This window comes from Toxorhynchites rutilus, chromosome 3, assembly GCF_029784135.1.
Source record: "Toxorhynchites rutilus septentrionalis strain SRP chromosome 3, ASM2978413v1, whole genome shotgun sequence".
NCBI lineage: Eukaryota > Metazoa > Arthropoda > Insecta > Diptera > Culicidae > Toxorhynchites > Toxorhynchites rutilus.
The window spans coordinates 219,641,618-219,664,510 of NC_073746.1; the positions used below are offsets into that span (position 1 = coordinate 219,641,618).

The 22,893-nt window shown below is 39.1% G+C and overlaps 1 protein-coding gene across 10 annotated transcripts in view; it reads right to left on the reverse strand.

The window, feature by feature from the left end:
* Positions 1–16,798, reverse strand: part of LOC129780382 (zwei Ig domain protein zig-8-like) — a 763,625-nt gene extending 746,827 nt beyond the window's left edge. For 3 of the 10 annotated variants that reach the window (XM_055788580.1, XM_055788579.1, XM_055788588.1), the window contains exons 1-2: positions 16,381–16,686; positions 13,625–15,128 (exon numbers count right to left, since the gene is read on the reverse strand). The gene's annotated coding sequence lies outside the window, so the exon portion shown is untranslated. The other 7 variants (XM_055788587.1, XM_055788586.1, XM_055788581.1 and 4 more) reach the window with 6 other exon arrangements.
* Between the last annotated feature and the right edge of the window lie 6,095 nt (positions 16,799–22,893).

The following is a 22,893-nucleotide window of genomic DNA, read 5'->3' on the forward strand; positions in this document are numbered from 1 at the left end:
TTCGACTGAAGAATCGTCAAACCACCGATGTTGTTGAAATTTTCCTCTGTATTTATTTATTTAATTTAATTTAACAATTTAATTATTGATTAATTTAAGAAGATTCCACACAATCACTATTTATTTCATAACAGCACCATCTCAGATTACAGTGAAACTTTGTGGGTGTAAAAACCAAAAATAGTTTTTTTTGACATAGGACTACGCCTTTCAATTTTATACTGGGGTGTAAGAGAAAAAAAACGAGAACGATAGCGTTACTCTGGACCAACAATATTTTGAGCGATAATACCTCCCAAACAACTGAACGAAATGGTATGATAAACACTTCATTCGGAATGTAAAATGTCTACGCGTTATTTGAAAGCTATTGAAACAAGTTTTTGGTACAATAAGTGAGAAGCATTATTGTACCAAAAACTTGTTTCAATAGCTTTCAAATTGCTTTCAAAATAGTCTATTGAAATCACACGAATCTGTATATAAGCGGGTGCCCGCTCGGAAATCTATTCAGTTGTGGTTGCGCAACGACTGAAACTGTGTTTCGCTGACTCAGATTTTCAAACGATGGAGCCTGGGAATTGCAAAATAGGTGCAAGATGTGGAAACTTGTGTACTCGCTTTCATTTTTGCAAACCAAAATGTGTTTCCCCATCACAGATTATGAAACCAAGAAGTTGGGGAAATCGGCATTGCAGATACATGCAAGTCGGCAGTACTTATTTACCCCCATGCATTATTACACTATCGTAACACGGACTACAAAAGCGGGTACACATACAACGCTTTAGCTCGGTTATTCAGAACTGCATTGGAAGATATCTCTTCATGTCGTCAGCTCACTGAGCTTGTACGCATACCCTTTGATGATAAGGCAAAATGTTGATAGCCATTCACTGCGATAACGTCGATCGGTTCAACAATATGCGTTCAACGTGCATATCTGAATTAAAACTGAGTGCGTGAAGTGTATTGGTTCAAGCAAATTTGTGGTTAGAGAAGTACGTACACTTGGGGGATGCAATAACTCCAGAGGGAAATGTAAAACACACTGATCGTTTGACACTTCTTCCGCTCACACATATATATATATATATATATATATATATATATATATATATATATATATATATATATATATATATATATATATATATATATATATATATATATATTGCAAATCCACGTAATCTATCATCAGTCTTCAGAAAACATACGCAGCGCTGCATTTGAGTTTAATTTTCATCAGCGCGCCGACGTATAGACTCTCTTGTCACGAAGTGAACCAAACTCATAAACACGAGAGCGTCGAATGAACACGGCGCAGCATTCAGATACTAAACATCGCTTCTCACTTGTGTGAAGTGCGCCTCATTTTATACACACTCATCAAATTCTAGTGCCCGTTTTGTCTTCGCACGTTCTATGCAAAGTATAAAAACAACAGCGCTGCATCTATACCAACCGTATACAGTTGTGTGAAGAAAAAAAAAACTCAACAGAGAAAGCAAACCAGATTCAAGCGTGGTGTAAAACAAGTATAAAAAATACGGTACAAAACACGTCGCAAAAACGGTGCTGACAACGAAACATTTTATCTGTGTTTCGGAGCGTGCTCATTTGCTAGAGCGCATGTGAATACAAGGAGTGAGAGTTCAACTAAGTGCAAAAAACTTGTTACAAATCTGCACCGCCTTGCATTCTGAGGACTGTCTGGACGGACTGTGAGGAAAAATCTTTTGTTGTTATTCGTTTGTTCCATTCATTTTCGAGTAACAGGGTGTTAACAATTTCCAGTTTTTCATTGATAAAGGTGAAAATGCAATCCAGGTCGCTGATATTGTAAATAGCGTTTATGGTGCCGATACTGTAACAACTAATTACGTGAAAATTTGATTACGTCGATTCCGTTTAAAAAAATGTTAAAGATGCAACTCGCACGAAAATTAATTTAAAAAAAATAGTTAAATTAACACAAAAAAACATAATGGATCGAATTTCCATCTGCGAAGCCTTAATCAAACGGAATGAAAACGACCTATTGCTCAAACGGATGGTTACTGACGATGGGAAATGGGTTACACACGACAATATTGCGCAAAACCGATCGTGGTCACGGCCACGAAGTTTCAACTGTGTATTTGGTGGGACTTGAAGGGAATAATTTATTATGAGTAGTTTCCGTACGGCTCAATACTAAATTCAGATTTCTACTGTCAACCACTGGACCGCTAGAAGCTAGCGATTGACCAGAAACGGCCAGAATTGGTTAACAGAAGAGGTGTTGTGTTTCATCAGGACAACGCAAGGGCAAACACGTGTGACTCGCCAGAAACTCCGGGTGCTTGATTGAGGAGTTTTAATGCATCCACCATATAGTCCGGACCTGGCACTAAGCGATTACCACGTTTTTCTCGCATTGTAAAATTTCCTGCGTGAGAAGAAACTGGGATCAAGAGAAGATAGTGAAAACCGATTACTAGAGTTTGTCATCAATAAGGACCAAGTCTTCTATAGGGGGGGGGGGCATTATGAAGCTACCTTCAAAATGGCAGAAATTAAACAACAAAACAATCCATATTTGACCTAAATCGGAACGTTTATCCTTGGACAATTCTGAGCACGAGGTGGGAGAAATCTCTTCTCGTTACGCTTGACTGCACTCCACCGTATTCGCTTTTACTTCTATTCACTTTTCTATCACTCTCTTCTCTTCTTCTATAAATTTAGACTTCAGCTTTCTTTCCAACTTTGCTTTAGCTCTACCTTAGTTGACTTGGTTCGCTTGCTGGCTCCAGAAGGAATGGCCGGGCCAACTCAATCTTTCCTCCCTCGTCGTCTTTTTTCGTTTCCTGACAGCTTAGATCTCACAGCTCATCGTTGTCGGACTCACGTAGGTTTAGTAGAATACAATTATTGTTCTCAAAAGACTCTACATTTATCGACATTTCCACCAGTCCAAAACAAACAAAACATGACTTACATACTAAACTCATCGTGACCGACAATAATTAATAGATCGGTAACACAATGCTGCGTAGTATGTATTTGAAATCTCTTAAACATGTCTCATTTTCAACTAAGTGGAGTGGCCTCCCTATATAGAAATCGGAGGTGCAGCCTTACGACGAAATATTGGATACGAAAATCTGATGAGAACTTAGCCAGATCCCTATTTTGCTACACGATTAATTGTTTACTGATTATAAAACTAGTTTGTTAAAAAAAACTTCATGTTGCAATAGCAACGCCATAGAGAGAAGTTGAAATACATGCTGTGAAGAAAGTTAAATAAAAATGAGCAGATTACATTAAAACATAATATAATCGATTTTTGGCAAAATCGCATTACAGTGGATAAGAATAGCAATACATGGGAAATAAATAGAATGAGAGCAGCTTACAGATGGAGATGACTTCACACTTACAAAAATTAAATACAATAAAACCCAACAACAACCCATCAGCAGTAATGTAGAAGAATAATTTACCTGACAGAACTGTTTCTTTCCCCCGCAAACATAAACTGCCACAAAACAGAGTCTTAATTGTAAGCGAAGCAATTTTCGTAGTTACTTCTGTCAACCCCACCAAAGCAGAGATGTCAATGAGGCAGAGAAGTAAAATTGTGTTCATTTTATCTCCGCCAGTTGATTAGAACCATGGAGGAAAACCATGGAGAGAAATGCTTCCATTGCACGTTCACTTGATTAAATCTGTGCGAAGATAATCCAATTACTGATTGCCTGGATTCATTCTGGCACAATTGTCAAAATTGGCTGTCAACCATTTATGCGGCACGAGAAAGTGGGGAGGAATTTGCGCCCAAGTGAGTACTCTTGGAGTTCCTCATTGTGGAGAAAACAGAGCGGAAGTAAATGTAATTGTTGGAAACGCTGTTTAACGTTAGATGCACATCACAGTAACATTGATGAAGTTTATTTAGTACATCCAATTGTTTTATTCGGAGGGCTCATTCACGGTAGTCAGTATCAAAATAAAATAGTATGCGGTCAACCGAACAACGTTTTTTTATCCCATCTGTTTATTTTTATTAGGCATTTGGCAATTCAGCTGTAACGGTGCCGAATTTATTGTAACAGAGCCCAACAGCGTTGTCATGGATTCAATTATAATCTAATGATTCTACTTTTGAAATACCTGATCACAATACAATAGGAATGAGAATTGAAGTTTGATATTTCAAACTGTTTGAAATAAGATTATATTTGTTGGCAACATCATAATTTAATAAAGATAATAAATAAACAAGTGAGAAACAACCTCAAAAGTTACTCAACCTGAAAAAAGTGAACTCAAAGCTCTCGTCATGACATAAGTTTCATTAACCACTCTGAGCCATATATAATGTGAACTCACTCGACAGAATTCTCCAAGTACATTTCTTTTTTTTCATTTAATACAAGCATTATACAACATTGTCCGATACACGATACTAAAGCATGATTTTTTTTCGCATAGAAAAACTCTATTTAAAATGCAGAGCAGACCGATTCGAAATTAATTACCGTGTGATCTTTTCCATAAGCTCGGGTGGCTCGCGGGGGAAAAAGAAACGAATCCGACCTTGTCCAATGCGAACGATGCTCCAAAACATAATACAGAACAGCAATCTCTCATTGGCCCGACTGACTGTCATGAAAAGAAAGGCGAGAGTTTCGTTAATTATAACGTTTTACAAAAGCTCCACAAGCGTCCCGCTTCTTATGATGTTTCTATAGGAGGCCAGAGTAGCTGCCTATTCTGCTGTTGATGTCTACCCTCGGATAATGATTCAAAGGAAACTGAACGTGGCTTCCCTCTTGCGAGTCCCACGCCACCCCACTCTTCGGGGCTTGAAGGTGGGGTTTTCGTTTGTCCACGCATTCCCTGCCCAAGATTGGCATTGCGTAACGTTAAGTTTCTCCAGTGGTTTTTATTCAAGTGTTCTTGACTTTCAGCACTCGAACGCTCAAGATGGACTCCTCTTCTTTTGGGGGACCCAGCACCTATCCATGCTCGGGCTCAAGTAGGACCAAACCGTGTTCGTTCGTACGTGCCTGCTTACCTCCGAAAGCAAAGATCACGATAACGAAACAAACACTCCGGCGGAAATGTGTTGGAGTAATTGTTGTAAAGTCTACCCCAGCGGAGCGGAGCGAGACTGTTTAAAGTCTGCACCATTCATAAATCAAAATGTCGGGAAATCTTGACACTAATGAGGCCTTCTGTGCTGATTTACTAGATGGCGTTCCAATATCGGAACGGAGTGAATTATATTGCGCTCATTCACCAGCTCGAATTCGCCGGGATACGCTCCGAGTAATCAAAATAACATTTGTCGGAAAATACAACGAAAACCGCGGAATAATTTGACGCTGTAACTAATTAATGTTCATTCCGGTATATCATTGTCTCATTACTTTTTAATATAAGTCAACTATGGAAGTCTCATTTGACTGACATACGCTGCGAAAACCGCAAAACGGGTTATGTTTGGCTCCATTGGTATGCTCAAAATTATTTGTTTGAATGAACTTTGTTGGATATTGGATATGAATACAGTTAGTTTGCATTTGATTGTTTCATATCTAGTTGAGTGTTGGGATTGACGTTCATTAATTTAATTTCAAAATGAAATATGGGTATGGTACAGCTTTGGAGCGTCGAACGTTGATTGTCAACAACTGAAATAGGCTTCCTGTTAGAGACTACATCTGACACGAACTAACACCGCAACAAGTTTATGAAACTTTCATCTACCGATTGAGCACTCACCCAAATCAGTACATGCAAGGTGATATTCCGTAAATCTTCCAAACAAAAACAATCACTGGAAAGCTAGGAGACAGATTTCCACTATTTACATAGCTCGATAAGGAAAACATAAATATGAGACTTATTTGTGGTTTTCCAAAACACTGTGCCGATTGGTTGTCAGGTACTTTCGTGTTTGCAATCTTGATCCTTTCGTAGCTCAATTTTCTTGGCGAAAAAACCCACACCAGTCCAACGCAGTATATTTCGGACATATTGCGTTTGTTGGTCTTGACATCTCACTCTCTGCGTACGATTTGATTTGTCACAGCAAAGTGGCTCTTGCAAACCGTATGTATATTTGTTTCGTTTATATTTTCGTGGAAATCAACATTTCGATCGGTTTGTTGGAGCTTGTGAACTTATGTATAATTAAGAATTATGCCAGACTCTTGGATACTTTGATAATCTACACGTTAAGCCCAGCGTCGGCCCCTAGGAGAATATTTACGGCCAGAAGGTTGTGCTGTCAGTTTGGTGGGACCAGCTGGGTGTGGTGTACCATGAGCTGCTAAAACCAAATGAAACCAGTGCGGGGGACCTCTACCGACGACAATTGATGCGTTTGAGTGCACTGAAGGAAAAACGGCCACAATACGAGCAAAGACACGATATAGTAATTTTGCAGAACAACAATGCTCGGCTGCATGTCGCGAAACCGGTCAAAACATACTTGGAAACGCTGAAATGGCTCCATATTCTCCAGACATTGCTCCGCCCGATTACTACCTTTTTCGATCGATGCAACATGGCCTGGTTGACCAGCACATCTCCAATTTTGATGAAGTCAAAAATTGGATCGATTCGTGGTTACTTTGAATACTAAATTTGAAACCATTTTTGCAGAATAAAGCATTAATTTTTGAAAAAGTTAGTTGTTAGTTGATTAGTTAGTTAGTTGATTAGTTGAGACAGAAAAAGCACCAAAAAGTCAATTTTTTACAATCAATTTTCTTGAGGTAACAATAGATCTCGACTTTTCATGCAATTTGGCATCAATTTTTTGTTTTACAACCCTGATAACATGTTTTTTGTGTGTTTTATTTAACTTTATTAGCCAATAAATTCGATTTAAAGCAAGTATGTGCGGAAGGTGTTTTCAATTCCTTTCAGCAGTATTACTTTGGTAAAAAAACACAAATTGTGATTCAGAGCAAAACCCGTTCGATTGAGCCTCGTACAGGAAACAAAGAGGTGGAGAAATTGGGTGTTGGAAAATCGAACGCTGATTATAACGAACTTTTTGACATAGGATTACGTCTTTCATTTGTGTACCGAGGTTTAAGTTCAAAGTTTCGAAAACGAGAGCGTTTCGCGGCGAAAACGTTCTTTGGTGGCTGAACGAAGTGGTATGAAAATCACTTCTGTGCCGGTGAGAGATGTGTTGGCTCGGTTAGACCTTGATTATATGACCCAAATATATGTTTTCCTTAAAGCTATCGATCTTCGTGTGTGATTGTACCTATGTCCTTATACCCTCCTTTTCATCCATTGCGAGCGATTGGCCCCCTTGGTATAAACAGCAAAATAAGTTGAAATGTAAATATACAATAGATATACGAATAGATTTAAGAATCGAGTGTGATCATCAACATTGTAATAATTCCCTCATATCCCATCCCATTCCTGAAAGAATATGTCACCCTCTAAACTCGAGTAAACCGTGAGTAATCGGTTTTCCACCTTACTAACCATAGTGTTAGGAAAATTATTTATGTATTGTTTTAAAACATATATTTAAAAATTCGGCTCCTTTAAACTAATGTAACTGAGCCTGTAAAAATAAACGATTTATATAAAAAAATAAAATAAAAATCACTTCATTCGAAAGATAAAATGTCTAAGATTTATATGATTGTTACTTATTGACTCGAAGAATTGTTTCAATAGCTTAATAGCAATAGCGTGCTTTGAAAACAGGCTATTTAAATCACACAAATCTGTATATAAGCTGGCGACCGCTCGGAAATACATTGAGTTGAGACTGGTGATAGGAAGATGGTCTCGATCGCTCGCTTAAACACTATGCTCCTGTTTCCCAATTACATTTCTTTTCTGCAATCGAAACGAACAAAACCTTTAGCTAAAAACGAAGTGTGGATGACAACTCGATACAGATTGTTTACAAATGGTGAAATTCGCTATGGATAGATCGATACATCGATAGCGGAGAAAATAGAATGTTTGATCTGGTGCAGAGAATATTCCACCATATCAAAGAAACCATATTGTTTGATGAAAGCAGAAGTTTTAATATCATTTGTTGATGAATCCTACAATCGATCGATGATTCTAATTGGCGGGGAGGGGGGTATTATTTGTGCTTAGTATTTCCGAGGAGAAATCGATTCCTCTTTGAGCTTTAATAATTCTTTTCCAGCTAACCGGTGAAAGTAACCTTTTGCTCGCTACTTTGCCCAGCTCGCTCACCTGTTCTTCCTCTCAGGGTCGGCTTCCGATCTCGGGAGGACTCATGCTTCAGACGCGCGTTAGTAGAGGGAACTTTTAAAGATCACCAAAGTAGAAGGTACTGGTTTTATATAAGAAAAATAGAATTGACATTAACGTAAAAGTGTTTTTTTTTTTAATTTTTTACGGGGTTAGTAAGGCTCCTGGTGCTCGTATGTCGCTGGTCGTTGGGAAGGAGAGGAGCAGTAGCGTACCTTCAATCGTTGGGTTTGGTGGAGCCAGGTGTGTTCTGGATAATGTCCTTCTTCGGGTTTGTCTTCGTCCGGTGGTTTCTCCGTCGGGTAAAGGGGTCTCGTACGGATGAAACTATCCCCAAATGGTGGGATATAAGTTGCCTCACGGGCCTCTGCGATGGTGTAGTTGCACACTGCCTGAACCGTTGGCGGTAGGATCAGTGCAAGTGTGGCCAGAGATGGTTTTCCGGGGACACACCTGAGAGCGACGGAGTGTGTACCGGAGCGTTGCACAAGTACTTGGCTATCTTCTCTCCACAACACCAAACGTACTATTTTTCCTTTCACACCACTATTCGCACTTCTCGCAACTCTTTGTCTCAAACTTTTCTAACTTTATTACTCTCGATCTCTGGTATCAATGGCCGAGCCAATCCTTTCCGCTTTCCTTTTAAACTACTCCTTTCCTCTCTCCCTTTCCGTCCTTTTCCTCCTCTTCCTTCTATTCCGTCCATCCTTTCTGTTTCCGGTCACTGTCAACCGTGACAGTGACAGTGACAGCTTGGCGGGATTTATACCTCGCCCAAGCGTTACTTCGTCAGCGGAGCATAGTGGGTTAGGGTTAGTAATCACATTATTTTTTTTGTGGGACAACTTTTACTTTTACTACAATCACATATATATATACAAACCAGTCACAAATAAAACATATTTTAAACGAGAAAAAAAAGCAAACAAAACTCTACTACGGTGACATCTAATTGTTCCGTATTTCGACGGTAACACCGGAATGGATTGTAATCATTTTAATCAAAAGATGAAATATCTCAAATCTGTATATAAACTGGTGCCCGTTCGGAAATACATTTCAAGGACGTGGTTTGATGTTTGCTGAAACGGACATGGTTTACTGAGGAGCGTCGAACGACAATGACGAAAATCTTTGGATTGAGTTATCCCAAGGGCCCTTCTCAGGACTAGAGACAAATGAACTGCAAACGTTTAAAGTCTCTTTAATTCAAGAAGAAAAATAAGAAATCCATTCAATGGTGATTGCGAAGTGACATGAGAATGGTCTCGCTAGCTCGCCGAGCACTACGCTCTTTACTCTCAATCCCATTTCTTTTCTGCCGCCGGACTGAACGTAGCCGCATTTTATGCAAAAGCACCAGTTCTATTATCGAATGCTCGCGAATGCCGCTATCGACCAATGATTCCAACTGTCGGGGGTTGCCACATTTAATTCTGTAAAATTTTCCGAAAAAAATATGTGTATCTCTATTTTTAGCAAAAAAATCTGTATCAAAGAACTAACAGAAAAAGTCAAAAGAAAGGAGGAGTTATCAAAAAGTGTCTTACAAACGATCCTAGGAATTGATACAAAAACTTCTCATCACACCTTTTGACATCCAATATCTAAGACGTAATGTTTGCAGAAATGATGCCATATAGAGCGCTAGAGAGTCAAATGCGCAAATAATGAGCTGTTTTAAAATCTTCCAAATGGTTTGTATGTATGCGTGCTACATCTCTTTCTGTTTTCTTTTCTTTTTTTTGGGATTGTGCCAAAAAAAAGTCCATACGACGACAATGGGGATCGACACCAAGGCCGGCTGGAATACAAAGCTATTCTACAGGACCACGCTATCCACATGGCTAATGATGCCTCAGCAGTTTTTCAGCAAATACTTGATCATATTGCACCTGATTATAAAATGAAGTTGGGAAGTGTTTTCTAAAAGTAAAAAAGGAGTGCATGAAGGAGAGCAATGTCTATCGCGGTTTGGGCCGTGTATGTGGCCAGTATGCGGAAAGCTTATTTGTCTTTTGTTTCGCTCGCTCGTATGATTCTTATATTGCTGCACCATGTATATTATACAAATGCTTACCAGTATTTGTGAGTCATGACATTTTCTGTTATGTTATGTCTCATTTAATATCATAAATCGGGATGACATAACATGAGCTAAAAATCAATTTTTGGTGTACTTCTTCTTCTTGAATGGCGTTAACGTTCCCTGCGGAACTTTTGCCGTCTCAACGAATGCATTAACTATCGTCATTTATTATTACTTAGTTGAGATTTCTTAAACCACACGCCTTGAATGTATTCCGAGGGGCAAGCTCTAGAATACGCGTGACCACAGTGCAAGTCGAAGAGAATTTCTCTGACGAAAAATCTCTCCGACCAGAACGGGAATCGAACCCGAACACCCGGCATGATAATGTGAGATAATGTGTTTTGGTGTTCTTATTGATGAAAGCCAAGGGCAGTACTACGTCCGCCTTGCGGTTATATCATAGATATAACCCACTTTTTGTTTTTATCTGCTAAATCATTGCTAATACATTTGACGCATCGGAAGGTTTTTTCATTTATTTTTGCATTTGAAATTTAGAATGTTTTTATACATCGGTTAAATTAGCTAATATTGTCGGAAAGTTGCATTTTTGTTCGTTTATAATGCCATTGTTTTGTTCGTTTTAACTTTTGAGGTTTTGGAAACTGTTCGATTTTTCTGAAGATGGATAATCATGAAGAAATAATTTTTAAGCATTGACATTCCTCCACCACCAACAATACAAACAACAGCAAATACCTTAGGTTTGAAAAAAAGCCTGCCGGTAATAAACTAAAATTACATGATATAAGAGAGGTCACATGTCACCATAGATGATTTAAATCAGGTTAACCCGTAGAGTCTTCCATCCTCCTGTGCTTGTATGTCTCGGAATGTGAAATTAATGCATTTATGCATGAAAACTATGGGTTATCATCGTGGTGTTTGTTGATATCTGATACAGAATTAAATTTTGTAAAAAAACTAGAACTCATCTAGAACTGATATAAAACACTAGTTGAAGAACAGGTACAAGCCCCTAAAATAGGACGCGCGGGAAAACGATAAAAAATCATTACCAAACAACATTAAAAGCAGCTAAAATGAATTTGAGTTTCATAAATTGAATACTTCACAGAAAGTACCCATTTTACCGAAGCGCTTCAAAGTGTACTATTTGAGAATCTTTCATCTTCGTGTGTTGCAGCGTTTCCATGAAAAAGATCCACCGAAAAAACAATTGTTCTGATTTACTCCTTCTCGAAAAATTTCAGACAGGATCTCCAATCTCGACTTTGAGGTGGTCCAACCGTTGGGGGTTTCCGATATTATAGAATATACCCATTTTTGAGAATACATTATTTTTTAACCATTCACCGATTTCTATGAAAAGTACTTAACAGCCTTCCAAATATCTAGTTTTTACCTGAATAATGGAAATACGTACAATGCTGAATTTTAAATATGTGTGTAATCTCAGTTTTCCAAAAAAGCACCTCAATACTCTAGAAACCTTTAGTACTAAAATTTCCAAATTTTTCACCTAAAAACAAACATTTGGTATTGAAACTAAGCTCTCTGTCACGTTCAGCTGCCCGCATGGACTCTTTATATTCTCCCCCAAGGATGGCTCAATTTCAGTCTTTCTATATTAGCTAGTAAAGGAAACACACTCTTATAGGTTACCTAACTAGACGGCGTTTATTAGCTCGGTTCTGACCTACTTCCCTAGCTCCTATTTTGTATTACAGTACTAACCAAGCAGCCTGGAGAAATCGGCATTTCAAATTTTCATATTGTCGTTCGGTTTAAGCTGTCTGTTTTGTTGTGTTCATTTTCACCCAAGGAAAGTTCATACGGCGAGAAAAATTGGAAAAGTAAAAAAATATTCGAAAAAGTGATTTCCAATATGCTCTACATATAGTATTAGGCGTTTTTATTCCAATTAAAATTCGAATTGGGTTGAATACTCAGAAATTAAAAATTATAAAACAAAAATTACCTTTTCCACTTCAAATATGTTTTCTGTATATTAAAGTAACATGTTTTTACTGATGAGAAAAATTTATAATTGTGTGCGGTATTGATCATTATCTTAGATTACTTTGGTGCGATTTTTTCTTTATTTCATCCATACATAACACAGAAGGCTCTCGTCTAGGGACGGTTTTCATAATATAAATATTATTCCACTTCGGCATCTTCTATGTGATACGCACCACCCAACGACTGTTTACCATCTTTCTGTCATCATCACTCGGTAAACACTGGTGGAGTGAACAAACAATACCCAACAACCAAACAAATCGACCCTTATCAAAGAGTTTAACGATGTAATTCTTCAAAGATATCTAAAATCGACAGATAGCTTAATGGAATCCTACGTCAACTATGCGGTTGTGTCTTGGACACAACCCTCTTGTGACTTTTTTTCATTTAAGTATTTTTCATTTGCTGTTTTATTCGGTTCGAAAGTTAAAAATTTTCAACACTGAGTATATTCGTCAAATCAGCATAAAAGTGAGAGAAAATAAACATATCAGGAACTTCTAGCATTCGAAAAATGATATAAGCAGCTAGAGTCTCTTTGGCCTCAACACCGAAACCACAAAAACGATTTCTTAAGGTTCCGCTTAAAAGTTTTTTCACAGAAGCAGCACTTAAGTACCATTTGCTGGTACATAATAGATCTACGGTTTCAAAGTCGACTTTTGAAACCACCTTATTTTAGAATGGTGCCCACTAATAGCGACATTAACAATATACATCTAAAATTCTTCGAAAACGAATAAACTAACGATGTTTCAAGAAAGTCAAAGCTAATGTTCATTCGATTGATTCCTATTCCATTAAATGGCTGTTCAATGACAACTATTCTAGTAAAGTTCTATTTTAGAATGCAAATTTTACTACAATAGATTGAGCAAAGTTTACTTGTCAGTCATGATTGTACAGGATATTACAGCAGAAAATTGGCTGGGAATATAAGTAATTATGTATGTATGAAAAATTTAAAAAGAAAGATTGAAATCAGGAGTCTTCAAAATAATATTTGCCTTAGAGCATTTCATGCTCAACAGAAAATGAAGTAAAATAAAAAACAGTAAAGAAAAAATGTTGGACCGTGCATGATTTTATTGGAAATATGGTTGTTGAGATAAATTTAAAACCAACTAAAATGTTATAATGAGCCATTTTTCTTTGGCAAACGATACATTTCAGATAGTTCGTGTTTTCGGGCTGCAAATATAAAACCCTTGTTCGTTTGGATATTTTCTCACTCTGATTTTTTGAAAGAAAAACATACCTATAAAGTATACTCACATTCTTTGGATTCCTAATAAATTGATGGTACAATGTTTCTGGTTGATTTTTACTTCTAAAGTTTACGCTGTAACGCGACAGAATATCCAAATATAACGACTAAGTCGGCTTTTTCTTTGTCAAGCGTTGAGACACTAAAAATACTGTGTTTTTGTAAGATACTATAGTGAATCAAAGAATGTTAATCAACGCAGCAGTAGACTTTTTACGGCAGTTTTACAGTTTATCTCACTCTGTCTACGATGTGCGATTTTCCCTCTCGCTCAATAGTGTAATTATCATTATGTACATGCATATGAGCTTACATACACTTCCGCTAGGGATATCCTTCTTTGAAGACCTATCTGGCCGGTGCTCTAATATATATTTTCACAACAGACAGACCCCAGTAAGGGGGGCATGGTTTTCCAAGGACTCACTGTTGAGATGATCAAAAGAAGAATCTCGACCGTTCAGACTTTTAATCCACTTCACACAGCTTTTTCAGGTATACAAACATCTTTTTTTTTTTGTTTACTTTCGTCACTCTTCACTCCCCTGTGTTTCTTCCATTTATCGCCCCCTTTTGCAATTCCACTCTCAGGAAGTCTAGAATAGAAATCTGGTTTTCTATATCAGCCACCCCTCGGGTGTTTTGAAAATCTCGGAGCCGTCGCTTATTTGTGGCTGTTTTTCACGCTCGGCTTCCCTAATGCTCTAGTGCACCACTTAGCATTCGGAATTTCCACTGCTTCTTCTGTTCTTTATGCGAATAGGTACACTCTTACACTCACTCCCCGTTTTTATGGCTCACTGAATTTAACTGGATCCCGGTGAACACCCCCTCACTGGGAGCTTAATTTCTTTCACATATGTATATGCTAGAAGTGGAAGCTGGAGGAAAAGCGGCTCGCTTTTAGTATAATCCGCCGTATATTCGCTACATTTACTAATGGGCAGTTGGTGTCCAGCCCATTCTGCTTTCACTATCTTAGGTATGCACTGAATGATCCAATTCCCCGCAAAATTGGTATTCTCCAAACGCAGCGAATCTATTATTGATATTTTTGCTGGGCGTTGCGAACGAAACAACACACTTATCACATTTGCATAGGAAAGCAAGCATTTTCCGCTTCATTTGCTTCCAGCAAAGTTTAGCTCCATATGTATAGCGATAGAGACTCTCCACGTGTCTATGCTTGAAGTATAACGCGCACACCCGCACTCGCACTTTTGCTCTTCTCTAAATCCGAAAACTTTAGCCGACGAGACATTTTAGCTTTCCATTCCCCCAGCTCACAATTTATTTCGTTCGTCTATATATAGACGTTCCTATTTATCTGATGTTGACTTAGGATTGGAATATCCAAATCAACACATATACATTCTTCAATTTATATTAAATTGATCCTTTCCCTGCCGTCCTGTTCTCACTTTTTTATATAGTTTAATAAACGTTTCGAACGATGCCACCCACGTTTGTTTATTCAACTTGTTCATATAGTTTTGTAACACTTTTCACAATCTGGAAAAATACGAATTAAATTAATTTTGTAGATTGAAAACGGATAAGCGTAAACATTTTGTTTTTTTTTTGTTTTATCCACTTCCAATCGGGAGCTAGAATTCACAGAGATACTATCCTTTGGCGAATAATATGCTCACATATAGGAGCTTTGTATACTCCGTTTTATTTTTTGCACCAAAAACGACGACGACGACGATGAGGCGTTGCTGGTTCGGATTGAATGGAAAATTTATTGTAATTTATTCAAAGGCATCTTCAGCATAATTGAATCACTTTTCGAGATCTCTATGTCTCTGAATAACACTGCCGGGCGCGATAGGAATGTGTGACGGCATCTCATTTTCTAAGCACTGTTTTCACTTCTGTCTTAGCATTATTATTCATCCCATGAACAGCTTCGAGACAAGCTGCCAACAGATCGAAAGCATAGAAAAAAAAAAGAATTCAAACAAACGCCAAATTTAATTTTCCCTTCTATTTCGCTCGTTTGATTTCTCCTGGCAATGCCCTGCAGTCGCCGTTAAGTTCTCAGTCGTTTGGTAGTGTATGCTGGAACAATTTCTATATCTAATCGCCAAACGATCGCCTCGAACGCACCGTTTTGTCCCGATCAGTGAACGCCCCCACACGCCCTGTTAAGCAATGCGAAACGGATGCGCGACTAGTTAATCACTCGAGTTTAAAACACTGTGGCGAAAACGGTCATTCCCGTCTCTAATCAATTACAGACGTCAGCACGAATCAAGCGTTTCGGGTCCCACGCACGTAAAACAATAAACACAACGGCTATCTGAGAAATTGAACCTCCACTGACTGAGTTTCGGATGACAGCGAGAAGAACAGGCGAGAAACCCACAGTGAGCCTGATTAATTATTCACCAACATCGATTTTTCCCACAACAGAAACAACATACACTCTCGGGGTCGAGCCACGAAAACAACGCCACTTTTACTTCACGAACCGAACCAAACTCCGCTCTAATCAATTTGCACGGATGAAACAGGACACGGGCCCTAAACTTCGCTGAAAGCACAGTATCAACAATTTGGAATAACAAAACAATTTCAGCTTTTTTTTGCTACTTCCACCGTAGTTCAAGTGCTAGTAGTTGCACTCCACTCGATCTGCTCCGAGTGCAGGATTCGGTTCTTCCGCTATGTAAATCGTCCCAAAGTATTATGAGATCAAAACATGGAGCCCCGAGTCTCGCACTCAAATACTCCTCAAAGCGTGAGCGTGTTAAACTACCTCGTGCCGTATGGCATCCCCGCCACTGCTTCGATGCACTCTATAGAATAAGGTAATTCTCGGCATTTACGTACGCCAGGTATGCACACGAACCACACACACTCTCAGAATAATGTCCTTCGGGCATGTCTGTGTATTCTCGTTTGTTTTGCTCCCAGTCATCTTCACTTGACATTTGAACTTTCCTCGGTACGATTCCAATTAAGATTGAAGAAATTTAACCATTGCTCCTGGAGGGATACCGAATCATATCTCGGACCATTTCAGGGTCAGTCAATCGCTCTCACGGCCCTAACGGTCGTTTCCATTTACCTCCCACGGCGTCGAGAACAATTAATAGTTAAGCACAGAACTCAACGCACACGCCACGATTGTTTGAATCGAACTGATTGAAGCGCACTGCTACAAACAGGCCAATACTCCTCAGAATTTTCCCAACTCTTGCTATTTTTCCTTACACTCATCTATGCGTTTTCCAGCGCACCTGCGCACCAACAAAAATCCCTCTCACGCTCTCTTGCTCTCAGTGGCCCAGTTGACTTCTGCTTTCCACGAATACATGCTGTAGGTGCTCGATTTTAACTACAAATGCATCCTGTGAGTATGACGAAAATCCACTCCCTCGACAGTCATCACCTGGGCTAATTTGGAAGGTGACCGGTATGAAAACATATACCTCACAGTGAAAGCATGTTTCCACCCACCCTCACCATGCGACCCCTCCAGATTATATTTTCCCAAGTCTCTTCCCATCTCCACCAGACGAAAATTCCCTGCATGTAAACAAAAAATCGACATTCGACAAGCAATTATTCTAATAAAACACGCTTATTATACAAACCACCCTCTTAATTGGTCGAACGCTTTTTTCGGGCATTACTTCACGTCCTTCACACTTTTCCAGGAGAAAGTCTACAAAGTATTCCACCCACTCTCGCATCCGGTCGTCTTGTTTGGAGTCGCTCGGAGAACGTGAGCAGATGATTTTGAGGAGAATCAAAACATCACATCACATCGCATCCTTCGACCCACATTCGTACGGCATGAGCGCATGCCGGGTCGGAGCTTCCGCAGGCTGCAAGGATTCTCACAACCTTATACCTACATATCGGAACTTGTTCGCCCGGAGAGATGGAATTGGATTGTGGAATTGTTGTGGAAATGACGTTCTCGATGTGTGCGCGATACTCACCGGGGGCGCTCACTCTCCTCGTGCGAAGGATGCGATATGCCTGGATTGCATTTTCCACTACTGTCACAACCACATCGGTGCCACACGGGTGCTTCGGCAAATGAGGTATTTTCATCCGAACTCTCCCATCCGGGGTTAGAGTTGGAGAGTTTTGTGGCAGATATTTTCGTAAATATTTGAACAAGAAGCGAAGCGGTAATTGTGGCGGCAGTGTATCTGTATGAACAGGATACGTGTCGGACATTCCTTTTATTTCGGTGAAAATATATGTGACTCAAATATGAATAAAATACAGGGGATGGTGGCTCTGAACTGAACTATTATATACCTAAATTATTTTTTTTAACAGGAAATATAAAATCAAGAATAAAAAAAAATTAAAAAATGAACAATTGAACAACAATTGAACGAAACAATTGAACAATATTGAACGAAATGAACGCCCATTCTTGATATATCGCAGAGATGTTTGCATTAATCGATTGGAAATAAAACAAAAAAATATGTTTCTTTTGACGTAGGACTACGTCTAACCGGAAGATATAGGGGGTGAAATGAAAATCTAGGCACTGAACAAGTAGGAAAAAATGCAAGATTTGGAACGCTTATAACTCGAGCATTTCTCAATAGATCGCAAAGGTTTTTGCATCAATTGATAGGAAATATATCTACGCATCTATCATAACGAATAACATTTCATTTTTCTTGAGATAAATAATTGAATAATTGTGAAATATCAAGCATTGTCCAAATGCACTATGTGCCCATTTTTGATTGGTCCATTTTGTACTCCTCAAATCGTACCGACTAAAACGGTCAACCAGAGCAGCAGCGAAATACAATGAAGCACGATTGTAAAGGAAAAAGAAAAAAAAATGAACGAAACATTGGTCGCAGTCTCACACATGCGTAATTCTCGAGCCAGCCAGTCAGCTTAAAAATCCCCGCTCCGCTGCCGTAACGATCATTCTTTGTGTGTACACCGACTGGACAACATCGTTGCTGGACGAGCTGGACGGCGAGGGATCGAGTGCCTTTCTTAAGGCAAGAGGGCGGAGGTGGTAGCGCTGGAGTAGAGTAGAGTAGAGTTTTCAAAGGGCCTTTCTCAAGGCTAGAGACGAATGAACTGCAAAAGTTTAAAGTCTCTATAATACAATACCTTCCTTCCTTCCTTCCGTAACGATCATTCTCATCCAAACCGTACACCACAACGTTTCGCATCACATCACATCAACAAACCAACACAAGCAGCCATGGTATGATATGGCAAAGGAGGAATAGTGAAGGGAAAGGTAAAATCCCGCTCGAACCGTGTTAGCCGAGCGCGTTAGTATCAGTGCATCAGTCCACCTAGCCGGCGTTATATAGTTTCGACCGCCGAAGTGGAAAAGCTGCTCGCGACGATAAGAAAACCCGCATTCAGAACAGACCACATTCGGTTCGGTGGACATCAAGACAACAACAGGCAGTTGAAGCGAGTGGCAAACGCAATCGCAAAACGACAGCAGGGAGCGGAAGGAAGGAAGGAAGGTCTTGTATTATAGAGACTTTAAACTTTTGCAGTTCATTCGTCTCTAGCCTTGAGAAAGGCCCTTTGAAAACTCTACTCTATTCTACTCCAGCGCTACCACCTCCGCCCTCTTGCCTTGAGAAAGGCACTCGATCCCTCGCCGTCCAGCCCGTCCAGCAACGATGTTGTCCAGTCGGTGTCCACACAAAGAATGGGAATGGTAGCGGAAGAAAAAAGTTTGTTCTTTATAGAATCTGCTTTGGTGGCAAAACCAGAACAAAGCGGCATCGAGGGCGTTCGAAATGGTTTTTTTTAAACCACGAGTACTAAGTTTTCTAAATTGGAACCATTTCATAAAACACGGCGCTTATCAGGGCCATTAAACCTTTCAAAAAAGAGTTTACGAAATACAGTTCAATGCATTCTAAAATAATATACAAAATAATAATAAAACACAAATTGATTTTTTTATAATTTGTTTGCCAGGATATGATGAGTATGTGAATTTGGCAGTTGTTCTGAGCTTATTGATAGTTGGGGACTTTCCTGATTATTCAATTTTCACCAATTCTCAAATTGTTTCCAGATTGAAAGTACAGTAATTTATAATTAGTTCGACATTTAGCTAATTGGACGGACATGTAATGCGACATATTTAGTTGGACATTTTTGTAAACATAGAGATCCGAATTATGACCCCACATTGAAAGTCGACACTGTACCACTGTCATCGCAAATGTTCAATTACAGGTTAAAATCGCCTCCAATGCGACACTGAGTGGTGCTGCGGCACGTCGCATTGAATGTAATTTACTGTACAACATGTCACAAAGCTGGATGGGAAGAAATTTTCCAACTGTGAAACAAATCGCTAAACAAGAAGGTTTAGCCGAACAAGATGGGGATATCGAGTGATAACAAAACAATAAACTCTTTAGCTTGAAGATGATTTTGTGAAAGGGTCCTTTTCACCTTTTTAGCCTGCATGTGAATCCAACGAGCGAACGAATCGAAATGAATATATTTTTTTGCCATCGCTGCCTTTTAGCGCTCATTCGTTCGTCTCGTTGGATTCGCCCCTTTGGCTGAGTCTGCCGATTTGTCTCCTGTGAGTGTGTACCGCTAGAGTACAAAACGCGCGGACCCCAAAAAATATCTTATTTTCTTTCAAACCGTAAACCCGTGTGGTTGTACGGCATCGTTTAACATCGCATTGCATAACATCATTAAAAGAAAACAAGCAGCAACGTGGACGTGTGGACGTAACAAAGGAGAACAAGATAAAGGAAAGGCAAAGTCTCACTCGAACCGTGCAGGTCTCCAGTTCCCTGTTGGTCGCATTCACTGATTGCTTCGCAAGGGTAACTAGGCCGAACGGATTGGTGCCGGAGCACCAGTATACCTAACAGCGATTATAGAGTTTCGGCCGTCGGAGTGCTCGAGTTGGCTTGCAAAGCTGCTCACGATAATCAGAAAACCCGCATCAAGAACAGAGCAGCTTCGGTTCGGCGCTCATCAAGGCAACAATTAGTTTCAGCGAGTGGCAAACGCAATCGCAAAACGGCAGCAGGCCGAAGAAGGAAAAAGTTTGTCTATACAGACTGCTTTGGTGGCAAAAGCAGCCACCATAAACCACGGCGCTATTCAGGGCCATTAAACCTTGCAAAAAAGAGTTTACGAAATACAGTTTAATGCTTTCTAAAACAATATCCAAAATAATAATAAAACACAAATTGATTTTTTCATAATTTGTTTGCCAGGATATGATGAGTATGAGAATTTGGCAGTTGTGCTGAGCTTATTGATGGTTAGGGACTTTCCCGATTATTCAATTTCCACCAGTTCTTAAATTGCTTCTAGATTGAAAGTACAGTAATTTATATTTAGCTCGACATTTAGCTAATTGGATGGATCTGTAATGCGACATTTTTGTAAACATAGAGTTCGGGGTCCAAATTATGACCCCACATTGAAAGTCGACACTGTACCACTGTCATCGGAAATGTTCAATTACAGGTTAAAATCGCCTCTAATGCGACACTGAGTGTTTCTCCGGCACGTCTCATTAAATGTAATTTACTGAACAACATGTCACAAGCTGGATGGGAAGAAATTTCCCAACTGTGAAAGCTGTGGCGAGTGGCAAACGCAATAGCTAAACAGGAAGGTTTAACCGAACAAGATGGGGATATCGAGTGATAACAAAAACACAACACCAAAGGTTCTTTTCAGAACCATCAACATGTTCATAAAGAGTAAACAGTAAACTAATCCATTTTTCAGGTAGATAGGTAGGTATTCACGTAGGAGAAGAAAATAAAACAATATATAAAAAAAATAATATTTAACAAAAGCTGTCCACTTTGTATAGTCCTACGTCACTCCGGTTATGTCCCCGACATTACCCACCCATCTTTTTAAATACGGAATAATTTTACAGTGCCAAGCATTATGTAAACGCGTTAAATCCCAAGTTCAGATTGGTCCAATTTATTGTTCTCAAGTTGTACCGACCGAAACGTGCAACTAATGTAATAGCGAGCCACAATTTGAATATATCCATACCATTGCAAACAAAAATCTCAGTTAACCATCGTGTATCATTTTAGTGAAAGGAGAGAATTAGAAGGAGCACAATAATTGCTGATATTGTTGCGGCCAACCTTTACTTTATGTTTTGTTGCGAATCACTCAAAATATGCACAAAGTAAGCTCAGTACAGAGCTTTCACTGGTGCGCAGAGGAGAAACACTAACTGGGCTCCGCGAGTATAAGAGAAATTTAACTTATTTTGTTTTAATTCTATTTTCGCTTCAGAGGTCCGTAAGTGAAATCGCTACGTAGGGTCCATAGTTTGTAATGAACGAAAGAAATCATACTGCAGTGTAATTTTTAAACCTTTCTGTTCTCAAATCCAGTAGAGGCTCGATGGAAACATATATCGCGTTGGTCTTAATACCGTTAGGTGAAGAGTGCATGTGTATAATAAAATCATACGTAAGCACTAGTGATTTTACGCGTTATCAAAATTAGATAATGGTGGTAGATTCAAATAATTTAACCGTCGGTAGTTTTTCAAACATAACAAATGTATTTATGTTGTTAAATGACAGATGGTACTAGATCGAACTTTCATCCACATCGCTGGCGAGCTGGAAGTATTTTTGAATGAGCACAACGAATTATTGAAATACTTCAGATTACACTTGCTCGGTTTACAAAATGACAAACACGTTAATGTCATCAATTCTGATAAAACATCTGCTGGAGAGCACGTGTCTAGATTCAGTGCGCAAGCGTTACTGAAATCATAGGAGGTGTCTGCACAATGACGCGAGAAATTGTGATTCGAAGAAAAAAAATAATCTGGAATTCATCGTTAACGCACGACTTTTTCCATGTCTTTCTTTGATGGCACTAACGTTCCCAACGTCCGCTTTCTCATCGTAGTATTAATTGCATCATAGTTGAGATTTCTATACCAAACAACAAACCTTGAATGTATTCTGAGTGGTAAGCTCTAGAATATGTGTGACCACAATGCAAATCAGAAGAAATATCTTTGACGAAAAATGCCCGACCGTTCTGGAAGAACAAGATGAATATTGCACAAATATTAGTCAACGTGATCCTGCCACAGATACTTCATTCATTATGAACACCATTACTCATTTTGAAATAATCTTTATGAAAAGCTATATCAGTCGAATAAAATAAAAGAGTACACTCGATGGATCTTATGTGTATCGTATGATGTAGTGACAATTCATGGTCGATATGTACGCGAAGGTAGAGAGCGAACGACTGCGAT